Source organism: Rhodnius prolixus, unplaced genomic scaffold (assembly GCF_049639745.1).
Source record: "Rhodnius prolixus isolate KJV_2025 unplaced genomic scaffold, Rpr scaffold_2, whole genome shotgun sequence".
NCBI lineage: Eukaryota > Metazoa > Arthropoda > Insecta > Hemiptera > Reduviidae > Rhodnius > Rhodnius prolixus.
Window position 1 is genome coordinate 54993989 of NW_027411592.1, and position 24288 is coordinate 55018276.

Here is a 24288-nt window from a genome sequence, read left to right on the forward strand (position 1 = left end):
TTGGCATTCGTTTGAATCGAGGAAGTCGAGTGATTTTCAAATAAATGGACGAAAAAGAATTTCGTGTGTTGATTAAACACTACTTTATGAAAGGCAAAACGCCTCAGGAGACTAAAGAGAAACTTGATAAACATTATGGTGACTCTGCACCTTCGATTAGAACAGTTTATAAGTGGTTTCAAAATTTTCGGAGTGGCCATATGGGCACAAGTGACGCTGAACGTTCTGGACGCCCTGTCGAATGTCTTTTGGGATTCGCAAGGAATAATCCTCATCGACTATCTGGAAAAAGGGTAAAACTATAACAGGTGTAGCTCGAATCACTTACTTTACCAACATGAAGATGTGTAGTAGATAAATTGACAAAAAAATAGACTAATTCATAAATAGGTTACATGTAATAGGGTAAAAACTAAGTTAAATGTGAGTGTAAGATAGACCCATACGAGTCTGGTGAGTCGTCAACACGGTTAAATGTGAGTGTAAGATAGTACTATATGAGGCTAGTGTGTTTTCAACAAGGTTAAATATGAGTGTAAGTTGGTCTAATATAAGTCTAGTGAGTCGTCAACAAGGTTAAATATGAGTGTAAGATAGAAGTCTAGTGAGTCGCCAATATGGTTAAATGTGAGAGTAAGGTAGACCTATAAAAGTCTAGTGAGTCACCAACATGGTTAAATGTGAGTGTAAGGTAGACCTATATAAGTCTAGTGAGTTTTCAACAAGGTTTAATGTGAGTGTAAGGTAGACCTATATAAGTTTAGTGAGTCGCCAACATGGTTAAATGTGAGAGTAAGGTAGAACTATAAAAGTCTAGTGAGTTGCCAACATGGTTAAATGTGAGTGTAAGATAGCCCCTATATAAGTCTAGTGAATCGTCAACATGGTTAAATGTGAGTGTAAGATAGCCCTATATTAGTCTACTGAATCGTCAGCATGGTTAAATGTGAGTGTAAGGTAGACCTATATAAGTCTAGTGAGTTTTCAACAAGGTTTAATGTGAGTGTAAGGTAGACCTATATAAGTCTAGTGAGTTTTCAACAAGGTTTAATGTGAGTGTAAGGTAGACCTATATAAGTTTAGTGAGTCGCCAACATGGTTAAATGTGAGAGTAAGGTAGAACTATAAAAGTCTAGTGAGTTGCCAACATGGTTAAATGTGAGTGTAAGATAGCCCCTATATAAGTCTAGTGAATCGTCAACATGGTTAAATGTGAGTGTAAGATAGCCCTATATTAGTCTACTGAATCGTCAGCATGGTTAAATGTGAGTGTAAGGTAGTCCTATATAAGTCTTGTGAGTCGTTAACACGGTTAAATGTCAGTGTGTGGTGGTCTTATATAGGTCTAGTGAGTCGTCAACATGGTTAATTATGAGTGTAAGATAATCCTATTTAAGTCTAGGGAGTTTTCAACAAGGTTATATGTGAATGTAAAAACTGCATTTATGTTTACAGAAATTGCCACTAGAGTTCTCCACCGGATGGAGTATTAAGTTGTGCTTACAGCCTATTTAATGGCGGCTCACTAGCCTATTTCTCTTTTATCTATTTCACGATTAAACAATACAAATTATCAACTTTTTGATTTCTGTTAGCGATAATTGTATAAAACATGAAGTATTATTCCAAAAGAAACATTATTTATCTTATTTTTAAGGAGAAATTTTTTTTCTTGCTTTATTCGAAAGTTTATCAAATACCTATGGGAGAAATGTCGAGAAAAAATTTTTAAATTAATTATTTCATTGAAATTATAACGTTCAAAGTAGTGGCCAATCACAATGCAGTACGGTTGCAGACTGTGGGCGGGCCATGCCCACCTCTAGTGTAGTCACGCCCCGTCCAATGGAAACCAGTTATGGGCTGGTCAAAGCGTATTAACAATGGTGATTCAATACGTTTTACTTATTTTCCTAAATCTTTTATTATTTTCTCATCTTTTATTTACTTATTTTGGTGATTTTAGAAATAATATTAATCTTATCGTAGATATTGAGAAATATTATTCGAAAATAAAAAATAATTCTTAATTTTCAAGAAATTTTACATAAGTTAAGATTATTTTCGAATAGTTTTCGCCAATATTCGATAGTTTCACTTTACTTTCTCATGAAAAGAATCTCTTACGGACACTCACATGACTTTTTCTAACCATAATTTACGAATATAATTGAATTTACTTGTAACTTAGAATTGCTTAAAAGAAAAATCCGTTTAATAATAATGTTGATAGAATGCGACACATTCCCTCTGCACCAAACTATTAATTAAGAAAAAATGACAAGTCAAACTGACATTTAAGCTTAAGTACGCCATTAGAACAGCTTCAAATGAATCCGTTTGGGAAATTCAAAGTAAATTACTGAGAACGTGAAAAAGTTTTTCTTTAAAACTTCACTTGCGGTATATTGATTTTCTTTCTTCTTGGAAGTTTGGTTAGAAATTTAATAATCAAATACTTAAGAGGTAGTAAAACTCTAAAATATCTAAAATGAAAGTTTAGAAAACCCCTTATTTAATCCCTAGTGAGAGCATAAGGAGGTCCTACGTAGCTCTAGTGTGTCACAAACATGGTTAAATGTCTGAAAGCCGTCTGTGTATAAATATTCTTAATAAAGACAAATAGGGGAAGGGATTAGCTACTGAGGTTAGCATACTGGACTCCCACGCGGAGGTCCCGGGTTCGAATCCAGCAGCTGACCCTTAGATTTTCTCTTCCTAGAAGCTTCTTACAGCTCACTGTCCGGTGATAGGGACAGTGTTGTCTGTAACGAGAGAACACTGTCCGGAGGCCGGCAGTGTACTGGAAAAAGCTCCGGGCGCTAATGACCTCAGCTGTTGATGCGCCAAAAAAAAAAAGAAAAATTTATTAATTTATAGGTGGAAATCCGATTTCTAAAATGTTAATGAAAATTTAACATTTTCTTTCATTTTTCATTAATAAGAGTTGCGCTTTTTACCATATTTAATATTAACAAACTTAATAAAGAAGTTTTCCTTCTAGAAATAAAGAAAATCCAAGAACAAACATGCTCTTAAGGCTTACAATTCTTAAACTGAAAGATTTTTCATGATCAAAGAACTTGACTAGAAAAATAATTTGGAATCTTCTTAAAAAACAGGCATATGGTGGTAAAATCTAAGCAGAATCCAAAAAAAGATTTAGCAAAATCCATATTCCCTTTTAACTTTTAATAACCTAAAGTAGTGGGACACAACCAAATTTTCAGGGAGGATTACATCATAGCATAAAAAAGGTAAAAGTTAAAAAGGGATTTCGGGACTTCTTTTTTTTTTTGAAGGGGATTTTCTTGATCTTAGTTGGATAAAGCTCTCTCTCTCTCAACTAGAGTAAGGAAAGGGTTAATGTATAAGATCTGTTTCTTGCTAAAAAAAATTAATCACTAATAAACTCATGCATTAATAATGTGAATTGGCGTTAATAAATTGCCAAAGAACAAAATTTCATTTATAATAATTATAAATTTGCATCAAACTTCAACAAATCATGAACTAATGTTAACACAATTATTTTTTATTTTATTTTTATAACTTGTTTTTGGTAAAATTTGTGTGTTTAGGTCGTGATGATTGGCGGAGAGAGATCTGTATGATATCAGCCAATTGGTGGTGGACGTTGGGTTGATAGGAATCAACCCATTGGATTAAATATAAGGTAGAATGAAATATTCATTTCAGTAGAATGTATGTTTGTAATGTTACAGTAATGTAATCCAATTTTTTCGTACAGTATTATTTAATTTCAGTAATTTATTAATGAATATTAAATGTATTATTAGTTACGTATTTATTGAACCGAAGAAATTAATTAACTCTTTTTAGCATACGAGGGTCGTTTGAAAAGTCCGTGCAAAGTCAGAGAGATAGCACTACTGGCGCGTATCGAGGTTATGTTTAGTTAGTAGCATCTCTTGGAAGAACACACACCAAGTTTCAGCCAGATCGGTCTATTTCTTTGTGTTTGGCGTTCGTTTGAATCGAGGAAGTCGAGTGATTTTCAAAAAATGGACGAAAAAGAATTTCGTGTGTTGATTAAACACTACTTTATGAAAGGCAAAACGCCTCAGGAGACTAAAGAGAAGCTTGATAAACATTATGGTGACTCTGACACCTTCGATTAGAACAGTTTATAAGTGGTTTCAAAATTTTCTGGAGTGGCCATATGGGCACAAGTGACGCTGAGAACGTTCTGGACGCCCTGTTGAAGTTACTACTCCAGAAATCAATTGATAAAATCCATGATATGGTGATGGATGACAGAAGAGTGAAGGTGCGTAAGATTGCTTAGTGCTGTGGGCATCTCGAATGAACGGGTACATAATATTATGCATCAACATTTGGACCATGACAAAGCTATCCGCAAGATGGGTGCCGCGATTGCTCACGCTTGACCAAAAACGAAATCGTGTGAAGTGTTGCAAGGACGACGGTTTGCAGCTGTTCCAGAAGAATTCGCAGGACTTTAAGCGTCGTTTCGTCACTGTGGATGAAACATGGATACATCACTACACTCCTGAGACCAAAGAACAATCTAAACAATGGGTTACCAAGGAGGGAATCTGCGCCAAAAAAAGGCGAAGACCGTTCCTTCGGCCGGAAAGATTATGGCGACTGTCTTTTGGGATTCGCAAGGAATAATCCTCATCGACTATCTGGAAAAGGGTAAAACTATTACAGGTGCATATTATTCATCGTTATTGGACCGTTTGAAAAACCGAGCTGCAAGAAAAACGCCCACGATTGGCCCACAAAAAAAGTCCTTTTCCATCACGACAACGCACCAGCTCACACCTCAGCAGTTGTGGTCGCAAAATTAATGGAAATAGGGTTCCTACTCGTTTCACATCCCCCCCTATTCTCCAGACTTGGCTCCCTCGGACTACTATTTCTTCCCCAATATGAAGAAATGGCTGGCGGGAAAAAGATTTTATTCAAACGAGGAGGTGATTGCAGAAACGAATGGCTATTTTTCAGACTCGGACAAATCCTATTATTCGGAAGGGATCAACAAACTAGAGCAGCGTTGGACGAAGTGTATAAGCCTAAAAGGAGACTATGTTGAAAAATAAAAAAGGTTTACCCCAAAAAATTAAGTAGTTTTTATTTTTGCACGGACTTTTCAAACGACCCTCATACACTAAGTCTGAATGTTACAATTAACACTAAACTAAAGACCTAATATTTTGTAAGCAATCCCTTTGCATTTTTTATTGCCTGAAGCCTCCTTGGCATAGATTCCACCAGGTTTAGTGTCTCTTGAGATGTGATTTCTGCCCATGATTTCTTTAAATTGGTTATGAGCTCTTCTCTGGAAGAACAATTTTCAATTTTCGAATTTTCCGCTCCAAAGAAGACCATAAATTTTCAATAGGGTTTTATTTTTCTGCTTTTTAATCAATTCTTGTATGTTTATAAAAGAAAATGAGTGCATTAAATTCATTGTTACTATCTTCTATTTCAGTGCTGAACAAGTAGTCATCCTAGAAACAAAAGCTCAGTAGATAAAGTAAGAAAACTTAGTGTATGATTACTTTTTTTGACCACTGTTTATTAAACAGTTTTGGTGAAAAGATTTCGACTACAATTTTGTCTCCGTGAATAGGCTCAGTGAATATAATAGAGTAAATAGATGAAGAACTGTTTTTTCATTCTTCATTTATGGCGCCTCAACGTCTAAGATCATTAGCGCCCTGGATTTTTTTTTTGTTTAACGAACTGCCTCTCAGCTAGTTTAGAGCGAGACGGGAACCTAAGTGATGATGGCTGTAAGTCCGAAATCGGTCAGGGATACAATAAACATGGCTGCCAAGGCTAATAAAATCAAAGATATTATCCAGTAAGGGTGAATCTAACCACATTTTCAGTAAAATCTTTTACACTGCCGTAAAACTTCTACGTATTTATCCATGCGACGAGAACTGGTATCTTAAAAATTCTAATCAGATGTGCGCTAGCCACTTTTCCAGAAATCTTGATAACTTCGCCGAAATCTAGTACCCAAATAAGAAAGCTGAAGACAAATAAAAAAAAATTCTCTCTTCAGATAGTACAAAATGAGGTCATATCCTTAGCTCCTACCAAACGTCTTTACGAGTCACCCTCAAGAGGTATGAGCAAACAAACGTATGACGTAAAAACAGAGCAAGATGTACCCTCTAACAATCCCACTGGCAGCAAAAGAATTTTCCTCCAACGGAACTTAAAACATATCTCATCTGGACATTTTCCTTTCTAGAAACATTCATCCCAGGTATTTACTACCCCTTAGGATTCCTGAAATACCTCATCGCTTTCCTAGAAATAGACTTACATACTTTCACTTAATTACATAAATCATTGCTTAGTATTTACACATTGTTTTACTAATCTCTTACTCTTATATAATTGGAAGAAGTATTGTGATTGTCCGATTTAAGATTTAAGAGCCTATTATACAAGAGATATCTTTTTTTTGAAGGCCGATCAGTGCACTGTGAAAAAGCTCCGGGCGCCAATAACCTCAGATGTTTGGCGCGCCTTAAATCATTGAAAATAATAATAATATACATAAAAACTGTGTAGATTTTAATTTGCTACAAGTAACGAACTATTTAATTTTATATTAAAACCTCTTATTTTATATAATATTATAGGCACATATGTGCGTATATTACAATTTACTTACATACAAACTAATTACCTGTCACCATCAGGTGTTTCGTTGAATGCAATTATACAAATATGAAATTGTTGGTGGAAAACCCCGGTTGGTGGAAATTCAACATCTCTATTTCGGTTACATTGACGGGAAATATTTCAATTTGTTTTCTTTTTTTTAAAACCGTTTTACTGTGTATTTTTTAATGAAACATTTATTAAACAAAATTTAATTCAAAGCAACACACAGTTTCGAATCCAGCTGATGGCCTCTTAGATTTTTCTTTTCTCTCTCGAGCTTCTTTATAGCTAACTACTATCCGGTGGATGGGCAGTGTTGTCTGAAGCGAAAGAACACTGTCCAAAGGCCGGCAGTGCGTTGGAAAAGCACCTTAAAATAATTTTTTTTTTAAAAAAAAAAAGAAGAAGTAATTGTACGCCCACTGGCAGCCCAAATAGGTAAATTAAAAGGAAAAAGGAAAGAATAGGAGAATTGTTCCACGTTTTTTGGTGACCGATTCAGTGATCCAACAGGAAGAAAGATTATGGCCAATTTCAGCCATTAATTTTGTTATTTCATTTTTGCCAAGCCTTCGATCTAGGGATTAGGTCATCTTCAGGGCTATGGGAAATATTTTACAGTAATAGATTATTATAATACGTATGTAACAGATTATATTATGTTACTGAACGAGGTGTGGCTATTAAATTACGAGTCTGATGCTGCTACAGAAGAAATAATCCTAACGACCGACAGCTGTGCAGCGTAAAGCCTTCTCTTTCGATTACAGCGTCTCACGTGTTTGTAGAGAAATCTGTCTGACCGGAACCGTTGTTTGTGTAAGAGGTGTTTCGTTTTGCTGAAAACATGATACTACACATGCAGTAGAGCAACGAATTGTCGTGAAATTTCACATCAAAACTTGGTAAAACCGCTACTGAAACTTATCTTTTATTAAAAGAAGTTTATGGCGCTGAATGTTTATCACGTGCGCGAGTTTTTGAGTGTTTTAAGCGTCCGGGTCGCCCTTCCACGTCCAAAACGGTTGAAAATATCGATTATAATTAATCAACATTACTACCGTGAGGTGCTTGCTTAATTCCATGAAAGAGTAAGGAAAAAAACGACCCGATTTTGAGGAAGAACAAGTCACGGGGTTCTCCATCAAGACAACGCGCCGGCTCACACTGCATTGTCTGTCAAGACGACCCTCGTATAACCGCTAATAGAAATAAGTTACAATATTGTGTGCATCGATAAGGAAACCTTACGACGAAAAAATGGTCAGGAAATATTATTGACCGAGTACACTAAATACGACATTGTCGACACCGCTCAAAAATCAAACTAAATAACCGAAGCCTTTTTATATCTACCATAATCTGTTTGGTCATTTGACATCGAAATATGGTGAATCGATTTACCGTTCTACGCTTTACAGTCATTAAGTCATTATAGTCAACAAAAATTTCTTTTAAATTTTTCTTTGTATCTAGACAATAATGACTTCAAAATCCCTTTTGTCATTGATCTGGTGAAAACTATTATTTATGTGAAGCGAATGTATTTATAAGTAAGAATGGAGAGTGAGTGATATTCTAGTGAAAAGCACCTAGACAATGCTGGCTGTATGGCGAAAGCCAATGTCACAAAAAAAAGGCAAAAAAAAAATAGTTATACAAATCAATAAATATGTATGTAGAATAAGAAGGAAAAATGACAAAACAAACATTTAGTTAAGCACGCAGAGATGGGCGAATAAAATATAATCGAATATTACAATATTCACACGATATGATGAATTATTTAATTTGGGACATTTTCCAGGACATATATTAATACGGGACTCGGGGGATTTTAACCCCGAGACTGCCCTAGAAAATCCAGGACGAATGGTTACCCTAACTGGTCAGAAGTTGTCAAAGTGGTCTATATAGACCCCTAGGGATCTATTTAACAAAACTGGGGGGTCGATCTTTGCCAGGGGGGGGTCGAAGGAAAAAACAATTTCAAACCCAATATAGCGAAACCTTGCAAAGAAACACCAGGAGCACACCCATCTCATTAATTAAGAAACAATACTGTAGTTACTTTACTTATTATAAGGTATTTAAATTTCAACAGTAAGATATTTTTCATAAAACTATTTGTAACAAAACGTAAAATTACTTTAATAAATGTTTAAAACCATAAAATAAATGTACAAACACAGTACCTAATAGATAAGTTTTATTTTAATTAACTGAAAATTACTTTTATGTGGGGGTCAATAGAGGTTTCGAAAAATTATACAGGGGTCCATGATCAAAAAACGTTTGGCGATCCCTGCCCTAAGTATATTGTACATGTTCACGATAATGGTGCGACACAAATAATCCTTATACTTATCATTTAACACTTGATACTTGTTCCAACAACTATTCTTGCAGTTTTGCAAATTTACATTAAAGTACTTTAATGTAAAAAACATATTAATACATTAAATTATTAAGATTGAATAGTCAAAATTGAAACTATGGACCCGCAAGAAACTAGCCAAAGATAATGGTGGGCTGAAAACTGCTATGAAAATTTCTACGATAGTTGGTCAAAAAAGCTTCGACTTAGTATCTACTTCTTCTTCTTCTTCTTAATCATTCCTCGTATAACTTTCAGTGTCGAGGTCTTTCTTGTTTTGTTTTTTCCTTCCAAGTTCCTAATCCGTTTTCCTCGCCTAAAGACTGAACACTAACCGCGGAAATTATACACTGAAGAAAATTTGAGATCGTATTAACCCCACACCCAAAACTGTCGTCTCTGCAAGAAAACTAGTCAAGTCTGTTGTCACTTTATTAACTTCTCTCGAGCACATTGCTGTTGTGAAAAACAGAGTTGCAAAGAAATCCAAAACAACAAGAAATACCATCCCCAAAGAGAGACAATTCTGAAAGAAAGGATTGTCCGAAAAAGAAAACGCTCACCTTCCCCAAGTTCCGATGAAGAGGACGAAACAGGAATCGAATTTGAAGAGGAAAAGTGATGCCATTTTAGAAATCGATTGAAACTGGAATGTACAGGATATGGGGAAAACTACAACAAGACCAGAAAAAAAAGGGATTGGAATGGAATGTATAATATGCCGGAAGTGGTTCCACGAAAATTGCTCTTCTTTTGCAAACGCTTGCCAAAATTGTAGTAAAAGCGCATTTAAAAAGAAGAATAATAAGTAAATATTAAGTAACCATTCATTTCTTTCTGATATTTTTACGTTTTACTGGTGCAATTTCATTTACAATATGTGGCCATCTCTCCCAAGTTGCATTGGCCAACTCACCCAACCCAGTGGGGATAGATGGCCAATTGCTAATTTTTTTTTTTTGTAAGAATAAGAAAATGTTTCCCTCAGCATTTTTTCTGAAAGTTTTTCCTTATCTTATGTTTGTGAGCGTATGAGGTTTCCAAAAATAATAATAAAGTAAGCCTAGCCCTTACCAAAAATTTGCAGGCACCCTCCAAATAAAATGGTGGCCATCTCATCCTATTTTACCCTACTGTCTGTACCTTGTCTGTAGTGTAGGGAGTGTTTTTTGGATATGTTTAGTTTACTGTTCTGGTGAGTGTGCATGATGTACTGTGAGCTCAGGTTACCCGTCAGGTTGCTACTCCTTGCTGGATAGAATCCATTTGAAACCCATAATTAGTTCTCCCAATCCAATGGCTATACTTTGGAGTCCATAAATAAGCGAATAACCTTGAAAAAATGTTTTTCTATTTATTTATTTTTTTAAATAAATTTTGAAGCCTCAATAAAATGGTGCCTTTTTGGAGGGGTTTCTAGGTTTCGAGTTTTATTTTGGTTGTAAATTAGAAGTTTACTACAAACAACTGAGGGGGGTATAAATATTTTAAAGGGGAGCAAATGTTTATTTATTTTGATTTTTTTTTTTTTTCTTTTAGCTAGAAAGCTTTTATATCACTTTGAGAGAATTTCTCCGAGAATAAGTAATATCCAAACTCTCGTACAAACCGAGGAGAGCCGCCTAAAAGAGCAAGAGAATTGTGGAAATGGTACAGAGAACTCCTTTTGAGTAGTTTTAAGTTGCGGAGGTGGGCACAGTATGTTTCATGGATTAATACTGTATATATAGAGTGGGCTGAAGAAGGGATGGAGTGGATTGGTTGGCAGGTACAAGATGGGGGTAGCAAAGGTAAGTGGCAAGTTTGGAGTTCGTCCAGAGACTGAGAGAGAAGTGAACTTAGTGTTAGAGCTCCTCTCTTCAGAGCTCTTTCTATTTCATACACTACACAGACGACTTCCTTCCTTTTACATTTCTCAAATTCTCTTCAAACTTACCTGTACACTTCTCTTTCTCTCGCTATAGGATCTATACTATCTCTCACTTACCATACGGCTGAGCAAAGAGCTGTCTGTTGCCGACATTCAACTCAAACCAAACACGCACCCACGTACGTACATGCGACTTCTCAACTTCACCATAAACTCTCTCATCTTTACACCTCTTTCTCTTATATACACACACACACACACTCACACACTGAACCATATTTTAAGTGAATGAATGAATAATAATTAAAAACGCACAAAGTTATGGTGTATATATATGGGCGTGCCACCAACTATCCTCTAATTGCAATTATGGCCAATTATAAAGGAAAATTTCTCGTCTATATATACTCGCAGGACTTCCTATTTGTACTGTTTACGTAATTGAAATTTACTAGAAAGGCAAGCAATTCGCACTTGAAAGTTAATTGGCTTCAGTGTAATAATAGATTCAGTACAGGATATGAGCCACCAGAATATTGATTTCCTCTCAACCTACTTACTGAGGCAACGATTTTTTTTTTTTACTCACAGTTATTTTGACAAATTTATACAATATCTGTTAATGACTTAACCATAATTGGCTTTTTTGAAATAACAAAAAAAAATGATGCAAATATGTAATCTTATTACAATTTACGTATTCAAGTTTTCTAGAAACACTTTTGTACCAAAACATTTCACTGAAAACACAACATTTATTCAGTAAAATGGAAGAATTAGGTGTCATAGCAACTAGCAAACACTTAACTAATAAATAGGATGAAAAAATAATTGCCATTTCAGTCGTGATACATTTATTCTGCCCAGGGACTAGGGTCATCTTCAGGGGCTAGTTTACAAAGTAATATTTTTACATTACAGGGTTGGTGTGCCCTTCTGTCTTGTCTGTTCATGGACTGAGTGTGATCGGTCTGTGTTAGGTTGTGTGGAAATCAGTGTTGCCAATTGTCAAGTATTTTGTCGTAAGTTTGCGTATATGTTCTTTAAATTGTTCGTGTCTGTTTTGAAATTTAAACTGTTTTCTGTCTTAGATATGTATATCATTTCTAGACAGAAGACACACCAACCCTGTAATGAAAAATATTACTTTGTAAAATAGCCCTGAAGATGACCCTAGTCCCTTAGGTCGAAAGCTTGGCAGAATAAATTTATCACGACTGAAATGGCAATTATTTTTTCATCCTATTGAAAACTATGAATCAATCCGTAAATGTGGGTCAATCCCACTGTCACATACATGTTTGTATCAAAACAGTGTATTAAACTCCTTAACAAAAACTTACAGTTTAAAAAGTTAAGTATAAGGGTTGATTAAACGCCAAAAGGTACACAAATCAGCAAGTACCCAACATTTCATTCAAGCTTAGTTGATATAATTTAAGTAATTTTGCTGCATTAACTTTTCCTTCACATTTTTTAGAATTTATTAGATGTCACAGACCCATATGCTGGCCAGTTCGTTCATAATATTATTTGGTTATAATTATGATAAAATGTATATTATATCTTCGTTTTTAAATAGGTACTTTATTTTAACTCTATTCCAAAATATTCTTCTGATTTATCTTTAATATGCCCTTTATTCTGAAGTTGTCACATCTTATACATGCATGTTAAAGTAGAAAAAGACAAAGTTAGAGTCGGCTACTGTTTAATTTTGAATCACGGAGGATTTAAAACAATATTTCAGACTTGAATTCGTCTTACCGAAATATTCGTGAGCACAAATAACACACAGTTAATACCAAGTAGATTATTCAACAACAATTATTCATTTCTCAATTGTAATTTAATTTTACTTACAGTAAAATACTGGAATAATTAGCTGTCCTAAAAGTATGCAATACTTATTTATTTTATATTACATAACATATATATAACATTGTGAGAAGAACAGCTACATTGAGAGTGTGATTGAAGAAAACTATATTATTTGCGATAAAGCCAGATAATTATTACCTATTATTATAAACGTTTGACTACTACATAAAATAACAATTACTTTAATCGAAGAATAAACTTAAACAGACGATTTTTATTAAAAATAAAATAATCGAAATCATTGATGTATGTTGGTGTAAGCATTTTTTTTAAAAAGTTTTTAAATTTTGTAGCCTCGTATTTTTTTTTATTTTTTATAACGTTTTCTTTTTAACCTGTAATTAATAGTTTGATTATTATAGATTAATAGATATTACAGTCAATCTACAGTGCTACTTGAACAAATTTTTTGTAGATGAAAATGGCCAGCATAAGGGTCTGTGACATCTAATAAATTCTAAAAAATGTGAAGGAAAAGTTAATGCAGCAAAATTACTTAAATTATATCAACTAAGCTTGAATGAAATGTTGGGTACTTGCTGATTTGTGTACCTTTTGGCGTTTAATCAACCCTTATACTTAACTTTTTAAACTGTAAGTTTTTGTTAAGGAGATTTTTGTACCTTTTGGATAGATTTTCATTTTTGTCTATTTTGCTAAGTTACATATCTGCTTTACTGTTTTTTTTAAATTTGGAATAAGAAATTCTATCATTATAACCTGATAAGGTGTTAAGTAGGAACCGTAACTACCACTGGAGAGATCTTTTTAAAGAATGATTATAGTTGCGGTCCCCAAACCATCCTCAATAACAATTTTTTTGAGAAAGCCTTTTTATATAAAATAGGAAGGTATTTGTACGTAAAAAGCAAATTTAAACTGCGATTTCAGACCTTCCTTTTAAGAGGAGTAAGAAAAATAAACGGGCGATTACAGTACTTCTCCCTAAAAGGCAAAGAGGCAAAGATTTTGAATCGAACGACAATTCATTAATGTAAATAGTTTCACCCATTGATAATTTTAACGATTTCAGTACTTCCTCTTAGTAGGTGTAAGAGCATGATGGCACTTCACAGCCACGTAGAGGAGCTTTAATCACTTCTTCGTGCTAAATTTTATCAAAATCGGACAAAGCGTTATAGAAATATTGGTAATAATAGTTTTAGAAACGGCCTTACTTGGGTGGGGCAAACTCCCCTCCATATAAGGCGTAGCGACGAGACTTTTAAAGTGCAAATCTGTACAAAATTTCGATTCGAATGACACTTCATTCATGAAAATCAGTTCACTTGTCGATAATTTGAAACGATTGCTATACTTCCCCTTAACTAGTGTAAGAGCAGATCGCCGCTTTAATGTTACGTAGGGGAGCCCTAACTCTATCATCCTACCAAATTTTATCAAAATCGGGCTAAGATTTACAGAGTAATTAGTAATAATAATTTTGAAGGGGGCCTTACATACAGGGGGCTAACTCCTCTCTAATTCGGTGTACAGCGTCGAGACCCCCAAAAGGCACATCTACATAAAATTCCGAATCGAATGTCACCTCATTCATGAAAATCGGTTCTTGCGTTTAGGCGCTACGTAGTTTACAAAAAAGGTAACAACAACAAGAAGAAGAAGAAGAAGAAGAAGAAGAAGAACAAGAACAACAACAATTTCTGAAAATGCCGTTTTTGCTCATTTTCGGCGACTTTTTTCTCGAAATCTATTAGGTCTGGGGGGTTGCAAAAAAATTACAGTTATAAAGGAGGGTTTGCCCTATATTTTAAAGAAAATTTGGGAATTTTATCTTTTATAGAAAAAGAGAAAAAAATTGTCAAAGTTGGGTGTTTTTTAACGTTACGCTTTTTCGTGCACTTTTTGACGATCAATCCTTATACAACTGTCCTACCGGACAGTTTTAATAAGTAAAATAAAAAGATAAAATAAAAGAAACTATGAATCAGTCACCAAAAATAATGATCAGCAAATAACTAATTTTCTTATATTAACCATTAAATAAAATCCAAAGCCTAGACACCGGGGAATCGAACCCACTAAACCAAAAATACATCTTAGCATTGCGGGTCTAGCCTAACATACTTTACTATACATTTCTTTTATTAACCATTAAATAAAATCCAAAGCCTAGACACCGGGGAATCGAACCCACTAAACCAACAATACATCTTAGCATTGCGGGTCTTGCCTATAAATGCTCGGCTTCTAATTTGGAATTAAAACTGTCCGGCAGGACAGTTGTATAAGGGTTGATCGTTAAAGACACGAAAAAGCGTAACGTTGAAAAACACCCAACTTTAATCATTTTTTTCTCTTTTTCTATAAAAGATAAAATTCCCAAATTTTCTTTAAAAATATTGGGCCAATCCTTCTTTATAACTCTAATTTTTTTTGAACAACATAGCCTTAATAGATTTCGAAAAATACGTTGCTGAAAATGGGTAAAAACGGTATTTTCAGAAAATGTTCTTGTTCTTGTAAACCTTTTTTTGTAAACAACGTAGCACCTTAACGCGTGAACCGATTTTCATGAATGAGGTGTCATTCGATTCAGAATTTCATGTAGATGTGCATTTTGGGGGGGATCTCAAAGCTGTACATCGAATGGGAGAGGAGTTAGCCCCCTTGTATGTGGGACCTTTTAAATAAATATTGAATTTCTGATCTTACAAAAAATGAAATATTGCAAAAAATTACATTTAGAAGGACATTTTAGAGAAAAGCTTAACCCACCTGTTGCTAGAAGTCTCGGAAAACTAAAAAAAAAAAAGTAGCGGTACTTTTGATTCGAAATATATCAAATTGGAGCATTCTGAGATTTTCCGTTTTTTTTTTGTTAATAATGCAGCTCACAGTGAAAATCAAAATGGATATTTGCGGGTAAACCACTCAAAGTAATAAAAATTAAATAATGGGGGGGTTTTCTACAGATGAGAGCGTTTCAATATGTTTTGTGAAATTTAAGGAGACAGGTAGCAAATTATGATAACAGTTTCTCTTGTTTCGAAACTATAAGACGTTTTGGATTCATCATCAATTATCGAAAACAGTTCCTGAGAAGAACAGATGTACATAATTACGAAAAATGTTTCACATTTAATTTAAGACGTAAGGCCAAAAAACAAGCAGTTAAGACTTTAGTTTTTCATTCCGCCCTATAAAAACTTATTGGGAACAAGTCCCAGAAACAGATAATTTTGTGATTTTCTTTTTATAATAAATTTTATAAAATTTATTATAAAATTTAAATCAAATCATAAATTTGATTAGTTTTTTATCCACAAAAGTGGTAATATTGCAGTTTTATTGCCTCGTGGTGTTTTTGTAAGAACATCTAGACCTCCCATTCTCTTCCCGGGCCGTGCAAAATTACTGCCATTCTTGCCCTTTTAAGTTAGAACACCTCCTGTATTTTATATCATCCCCTACCTGTACATTACTCAATGTCCCAGCTAGAGCTACCATCTTATGTAATTAGAACCGGCTGTCTCCTGAGTAGTTTAGGGCAATGTTCCACCAACTATTTAATATAGTCTATTAACGTAGAAGCTTGACATATTTTATGTAACAAATTTATTATTTATTCATAATAAGTTTTATTAATAATAATTAAATTCCCTAAATATTATTATTTTTTGGTTTTTGTTTTTGATTAAGAACTTTACTGTTCATCACGAGCATAATTTTAAATGGACCAATATTCTTTTTTTAAAAGAATAAGAATTACCCTGTTAGTGCTTTGGTAGGATCCCCAAAACAACATCTTGGACCTCTGTCAATCCAAAGTTTTCATCTATAAGGATGTAGCCTGTCCTAGGCCAGGAAACCCGTCTTACTTAGTACACAGGGTGATCCAGTAAGTATTGTCCATAGGCACTATTGTGTGTAGTACATCTAAAGTGGAGTACAAAGACGTATTGGCCAACTTCATATTTTCCACTGTTCTTGAGTGACGTCGCTTTAATTTTTTTTTTTCTAAAATCATTACTTTTTTCCAATAAAAAGGTTATAACTCAGAAAGTTTTAGTCCGAATTCGATTCTGATGACACTGTTAGAAAGGCAGATAAATTCTCTAAAAATTGATACCATTTTGAAGCATAAGTTATTCTCTAAACAGCTTCAATCTTCCACCGAATGCTGGACAAATAAAAGTAATTGAAATTTTTAAGAAAACTCATTAGGTGATCATTATCAGACCTAGGTGCTGGCACTTTTTTAAAAAAAGTTTCCTTGTTTAATGGGCTTTCTAACGGTATATCATTTTCCAGGATTCCTTTTATCTTCGTATGAGAAATTACGTTTGTTTTACAAGAAAACGTGTTCACGAGCACTCAACAGTGTTAGTTTATCAAGTTGTTTAATTCATTGAAAACTCTTTTAGATGGACCGGTAGTCAATTTTTAAAGTAGGCTGTCTTAAAATAAGGAAGTTGAAGGTTACAAATTGCACTTTAAAAAAGAAAAAGAAAAAAAAAGTTAAGGTTTATTCACATTTATTTCTTTTTCAACACTTTAGTTGTGTGTGAAATTGTAATTTGGAGTAAATACAAACTGTATGAATTTTTTTTTATATAAATAGTAATTGTTTAAAATATTTCCCAACATTTTCTCACAAATTTCAGAGAGATCAGAAGTAACTTTCTTTCTTTTTTGCAATTTTATTAAGTGTAAATTTTTAGAAAATTTATCTGTCTTTCTAACCGTTTCATCAGAATCGAATTCGGACTAAAACTTTCTGAGTAATAACATTTTTATTGGAAAAAAGTAATGATTTTAGGAAAAAAAAAAATTAAAGTGACGTCACTCAAGAACAGTGGAAAATATGAAGTTGGCCAATACGTCATTGAACTCCACTTTAGATGTACTACACACAGTAGGCCTACGGACCATACTTACTGGTTCACCCTGTATACACCATAAGACACTCGCAGCAGATGGTTCAGGATCATTAAATAGGAGTAAAGCTTCCGATTTACTGGCCCATCTACTAACTAACCCTAAATCCTCCAAAGACGCCCCCCCCCTCGCACCCAGTCTTGAGAAAGTCTTTAATCGAAGCCTAAATCTTTAGTCAGCAGAAAAGATGTTTTACATTAATCTTTTTTTATTTTATTTTCTTTAAATCTAATTTAATTGCTCTTATCCTACCAAGAATCTTGTCAAGTTTTACGACCATATTATAAATCCTCTGTCTATCCACTTCGTGCCTCCTCGATCACAATCTTTCTCTCTCTCTTACACACGCACAAAATCACAATAACATTTTTTTTATTTATTGCCAACGATTTATTACCGCTATCATAGTTTCCATCGACTTCATTGCTAACCCATTATCGATTTGTTACCTTTGTTTCCATTGTTTGGACCTAGTGCTATTTGCCGAACTCATAAATCGCCATATTTCATCAGAAATGATAAAACGAGCAAAATAAAAGTAACTGAAGCCTACTGAACATTACTGTTTCTTTTTAAATTTCTCTTTTCTCGTGATAGATGCAGCATTTCGCTACGAAGACATAATATTCTCCACCCAACATCTATGTGCTTAAATCTATAGCAGAGCTAGCAATGGAATATGAATGTATTTAAAAGTTATAGAATGAATGCAAGAAAATGATTAGAGAAGGATTACGTGATTTTAATTTTGGTTAAGCTATAAGGATGGCAGGAGCACAGAGTGCTGCTCCATCCATTAGCAGTAGTTTATGTAAATAGCAGTATATAGTAGAATGATGAATGTGTGAAGCGAATGTATTTGTAGGTAAGAATGGAGAGTGAGTGATATTCTAGTGATAAGCACCTAGACGATGCTGGCTGTATGGCGGAAGCAAATGCCCCCCAAAAAAAGTTCATAATTGTGTTAAATTTTCTAAATATTGAAAATAACATTTCCGGTTTTACGAATAAACAAAATTGCTTCAAGAAATTGATCGTTCTAGATTAGAAAAGAAATTTAGCAGCTCTCAGAGAATAAAATTAATAATTGTATAATTCAACTAATTATTTGCACAAATTTAATGGAAACTGGAATTCATTAGAATCAGCCCATCTTTACCAACAAGGAAACAAGTCAATTTATGCCATCATTGTGAAAATTAGGCCTTGCTGATTTGACGAATGCCGTGGGACCTCAGGAAAAATCAACAAGAAGGTTATCTATTCTCTTGAAAAGATGGTTTAATCCTTTGACGAGTGTTCTGGAAAGAGAGGCGATCTACAAGTCACACAATTTTTGGACGTCGATTTGAATGAAACTCAATGAAATGGAGGGTCATTCATGAATGTCCTTCAATCATGATTACCACTCTTCTTTTTTTTTGACTGAGTTCGATAAATGATTCTATGGTATTGGAGGGGATGTTGGGGGAGAATAGAATGTCTGTCTGTCTGTCTTGCATAAGTAGATAAAGTAAGTAAAGTAAGTAAGTAAGTAATCGCCTATTTTTTCAGGCGGGGCTTAACGTCCAACTACCAATTAGGTGTCGTGCACGGAGGCGACTAGCAAACGTACTTTACTATTTCTCATTTAACCATTAAATAAAATCCAAGGCCAAGACCGGCAATCGAACCCAGTACCACAATGCATATTAGCTTTGCAGGTCTCGCCTCTTAACCCGCTTGGCTACCGTGGCGCCTGCATAAGTAGATAATGTCGCTATGCTAGCATAGTCTAGGTCAGAACAAACTGTGTTTCTTAAGAGACATACAGGCTCCATAAACGTAGACTAAATATAGCGATCAGGCTTTAAGATGAAACTGCTCTTCTGATTTGTGAATGAGGACGTGGAGTGTGTTCATGGATAAGTGGGTGCACCAATCATCGGCTTCTGATTGCCCAACTTTTGGACTATTTGGATTTCTTCTTGTAAAAAATTTAGTGGTGAAATATTAGAATTCAATATCAACAATACAGTATCCGATTTATTTTCCAAAAAAATTATCATATTCTGGCCATGCTAGGGTACTCTATTTTTGGTATCATTCCAAATTGAACGAGTTGAAAAAGTGAGGTGGTCATTCGAGAGTTCTTTTCTCTTTTTCGCAGGGATGCTATAAAAAATGACACTTGTTGGAAGACCGGAAGCACTAGAGTAGAAGATACGTGCTGGTGTACTCTGGAATGACTGAATTATTAGGTTGGGGAATGTACGATTAAAAGAAGTGCCGAAGGCAATGTGTTTTGTAAGCCTAACGACAGAGTAATCCAAAGGCATACGCTTGAGTGCGTTTATACATATATACATACATATGTTGTGTGTACTGTTCCAGTGTGTACTGTGTGTAGGCTATAAGTTATCTCACTGTGTGGGTGCTTAGCTTTTTGACTCTCACAATAACTATGGCAGGGTGTAGTAGAAATGGAAAGGGTTTGGCCCATAGGGAGGCCAAATGGGTTTCCAATAGTGACAGACAGTGGCCAGAGTAAAGGGAGTTTGACTTTCTGTAAGGCCAAATATCCAATATCCAAACTAGACCCACCAACACAAGAAGAGGAAGAATCTATGGGTTGCCTCTGGGGCGGGGATCTCTCTTTTCCTCTCTCTCTCTCCCACTCCCACTCTCTCCTTACTACACACGATCTTTTGTCCCTTCTTCTGTAAGCACAAACCAACCCATCGTTAGCTGGAAAGCAACTGGAGAACTGGACTATTTTATTTTGGGGGAGAAGGATGATCCCTCTCTATTATAAATATTCCATAACAGACCCTTGTATAATCTAACCCCGTCCCCATACCGGAACATCTCCCATACACACAGCCCAAACTACGCACTTATTTTGATGGAGAAGATTTGTTTGGCCAGCGGAAGTAAGGGGACCACCCACTTTCTCTTTACTTCCTAGTTCTTTGTACCGCTTTGTGTTTGAAGAGGATACTTATCAGTAAATCGAATCTAGATTGCTCTAAGTGTGTAGACCTATTTTACATATAAAACATCCTACATATAATATATCTATTATGATAACAAATTATTATGTAACTTTTTAAATGACAGTAGAAAGATTTATAATATTTTTATAATAATTTGCGTAAATAATTCAAGTTTTTATATTAACACAACTTAATAAAAAATCCGCGTGAGAGATCAGGAAAGCTTTCAAGCTCTCATTCCAGCGCTTTTATTAAAGCGTACGTGTTAACGAGAGGACCAAAAAGAGTTATGACGCAAACAGTTTGACTGAATGAAAACAGAACTTTATTCTCGCATATAAATGATTATGGATGTTAATGTAATTAAAATATTATTAAAAAATTTATGACGCCCAAATTAACATACTCACTCTGAAATATGTGAACAACAAAGGACTGAATAGGAATTAAGACTGGCAAGAAGAGTTGGTGGAAGAGATGGAAGAAGAGGATTAAACAAAAAAATCCGGAAGTGAAGAAATGTGAGAAATGGATAACAGTAAATACGTCAGTCACAATTGAAGGTCTTCCACTCCTCTGATCATAATGCACAGACGTAAGACCGTTTTTAAACTCGCTTGACACCACTTGAACACACTCGTACGATTCATAGCTTTATCCACCATATGCAGTTTTTACTTCATTATAAATCTCAACCGGACTTTTACCCTTCCAAACGAAATAACGGATGACGCCCACGTATTTCCCGCACTTGGCGGGAGATTGGATTGACATTTTTCACGAAACCTATTATCGCGTCGACAGTTCTCAACGTACTGGACCTCGTACCGGTCTCGTTGCGGAGGGGAGGAATCAGGCTACACGGCAGTGTAGCCAACATGTCGAAAAAAAAATCCCTCCGGCCGTGAGAGCCTCAGTACACTTACTTTATGGACATGCCTCGTAGTTCCAAAAAACAGTAGTATGCTGGCAGGAATGCATAAAGGAGTTGAATTGAGAAGCTGAAGGATGTAAGGGAGTTTGGGGGAGAATTTAACCGTATTGAAAAGGATAGCTTCAAGTAAATGTTGACAACGACTCCAAGGAAAATGCTAGATTATGACTGGGGTGATGTAAGAATCCCTGGGGAGCCTAAAAATATATCTTAATAAATTACTGTTCATCAAACGCTTTCGTGTCAATTTTGGGAAACCTTTAAAGATGCCCCCAAAATTGAGGCACCCATAATTAAGAAATGTGGGGGATGGGAAATTAGAGAGGAAGTTAGCAGATTTTCCATCTAAACCAGGCGATTTAGATTAGACTAGATTAAGGATAGACCACTTGAAGATTTGTGCAACATTTGAAGCTTCCGAGATAGGGGACAATCTAATACAACTCGCAAGATTATTGTCCGAAACTATTTCAAACGAAATTAGCATCTAATTAACTATTAATGATATTAAGTAGAGGAGAGTGTAGGACTATTAACTGGCCATTGCAGGCTCAGAAAACATATGCATCGCATGGGTTTGGCCGATGATAGCCTCTGTTGGATGTGAATAGAGTCATTAAGGGAGAAGCTTCCCTTTAGGAGTTAATGGAGTACTACAGTAATGGCACACTCTGCTGTTATCCTGATGGATCCGGACAGAGTGAAATTGGCCTTACTGGAACTGTGAGGCTTAGTTAAGTGGGATTGTTCCACCAATAGGAGGAGACAGAGACTATGGCACTTTCTCGAGAAGGTGATCATCAAAATTGCCTGATAAATGGGTGACTGGAATGGGGTAGTAGAGGTGAGAAACCTTCGGTTATTCAAGTTGAACTCAAGGCTGGTTCCGCTGTGGGTTGGTTCTCCCCTGGTGGAGACTACTAGAAGGAGGAAAACTTTCCTTCACCCAGCCAGACATCCTGCAATCACTAATTTGCTAAAGAAGAAACCATTATCACTTGGAGAACCCAGAAGACTATTTGCAAGAAACAACAGAGAAAACCCTGTAGATACAGAAAGATTTTTTGCCACTTTAAGATTTCCACCAATCATACATGTGGTCTCAGGTGTGGTGGCTCGCCACTACTGGGCAGAGACAGGCGAAGGAGTTCATTAGAGGCTATTCGCCGAGGCTGACTGCAGAATTAATCCGTCAAGGCCGTGGGGCTGTAAGGATAATTGTAGGACTATTAACTGTGGTCACTGCAGGCTCAGAAAACACATGCATCGCATGGGGCCTGGCAGATGACCAGGCTTTGTAGGTTCTGTCAGGAGGAGGAGGAGGAAACGGCACTGCACGTGTTGTGCCAGTGTGAGGGGCTTGTCTTGGCTAAGGATGTTACTTCTCGGGGAGGAAAAACTAAGGCCTGTGAGCTTTACTCAAGAGTCGCTCTCCAGAATTAAGAGTCTGATTAGAAGGACGAGCTCTAGAGTAGTGGGAACCACAATAGATCCAAAGGGGTCACAGTGGCGTAGGCCTTGAGGCCGCCCTAGCTGAATCTAATCTAATCTAAGTAGAGAAGAGATGAAAAATACGAAATTTTAGACACAAATGAACCAAAATTTTATAGCTAAATCTTAGGAACTTAATAAAAATTCTGCTTCATAGATTTCTACACGCTCCGTCCAATTAATTATAAGGGGAAGCCAATTGTGTGATAAACTTATTCCTGATGGAATAACATTAAAATGTTATTTATTGAAAATTAGGCGAGTAAAAAAATAATTGCCAATTAAATTCAAGTTTAGAGTTGAAAAAAAATGCTCTCATTATAGAATGAATACAATTTGAATAGAAAGCGGTGCTAAAAAGCTAGAAATACAATATTTTAGAAGCATAATAAACAGTAATAACTCACGAGTAATTAGACGTTCGGCGATATATTTTTTGAAAGCCTTTCACTCACCTGTAACAAAAAAGAATACAATTAAAATTTGACATCGAATAAAATTAGTTCGTTTAATTATACAGTGATTAAACGAACAAAAGTTTTGTAAATATATGTTAAAGTGCTGTATAATACAGCTGATTTTTTACTCTAGTAGCATGCATGGTTTTGACAACGGAAGTCTGTGAGTGTAGTATGAAACGGAACTTCTAAACCAAACTGATTAATTAACTAACCTCTGATGGTGGAAGAAAGTTCGAACCGGGGTGAGATACAAAAGAAAAACAAATTTTATTAATATGCTCACTCATTTCTATACGATATATTAAATATTATATTTTGTAAATAACGAATAGTATTATTTCAATTTTACACCAACCAAAGCGCAGTCCTTAAGTAATTGTTAGCAAACAGCTGAGATATTTATTGCACGCATCAAATTGATGCAAGACATATCTCGAGCCCAATCAGGAAAGAATGATAGTCTTATTTATTCAGCCATAGGACTTAAAGCCGTGGCACTTTTTAAGTTAAAGAAAACCCCAATTTCTTCACAGTATTATAAGCTTTCAGGTGACCCCCAGATAAAGAGTTGATGCCCTAAGAAGTTATTCATGCATTTCCACAAAGATAGATCACTTAAACAATAAAATTCTATAACAAGACTTAGCAGCATCTATTCTCCCCAGAAGTGATCTTAATCTAGGAACTTGTAAATTGAAGTAATTGAGAGAAAAACCTTT

The 24288-nt window shown here is 35.2% G+C and overlaps 1 protein-coding gene across 1 annotated transcript in view; it reads left to right on the forward strand.

The window, feature by feature from the left end:
* Ccn (cellular communication network factor protein Ccn) overlaps positions 1-24288 on the forward strand; it is a 506353-nt gene that overhangs the window by 167522 nt on the left and 314543 nt on the right. Inside the window, exon 3 of the mRNA XM_074120003.1 lies at positions 3582-3676. The gene's annotated coding sequence lies outside the window, so the exon portion shown is untranslated. The remainder of the gene's footprint in view (positions 1-3581; positions 3677-24288) is intronic.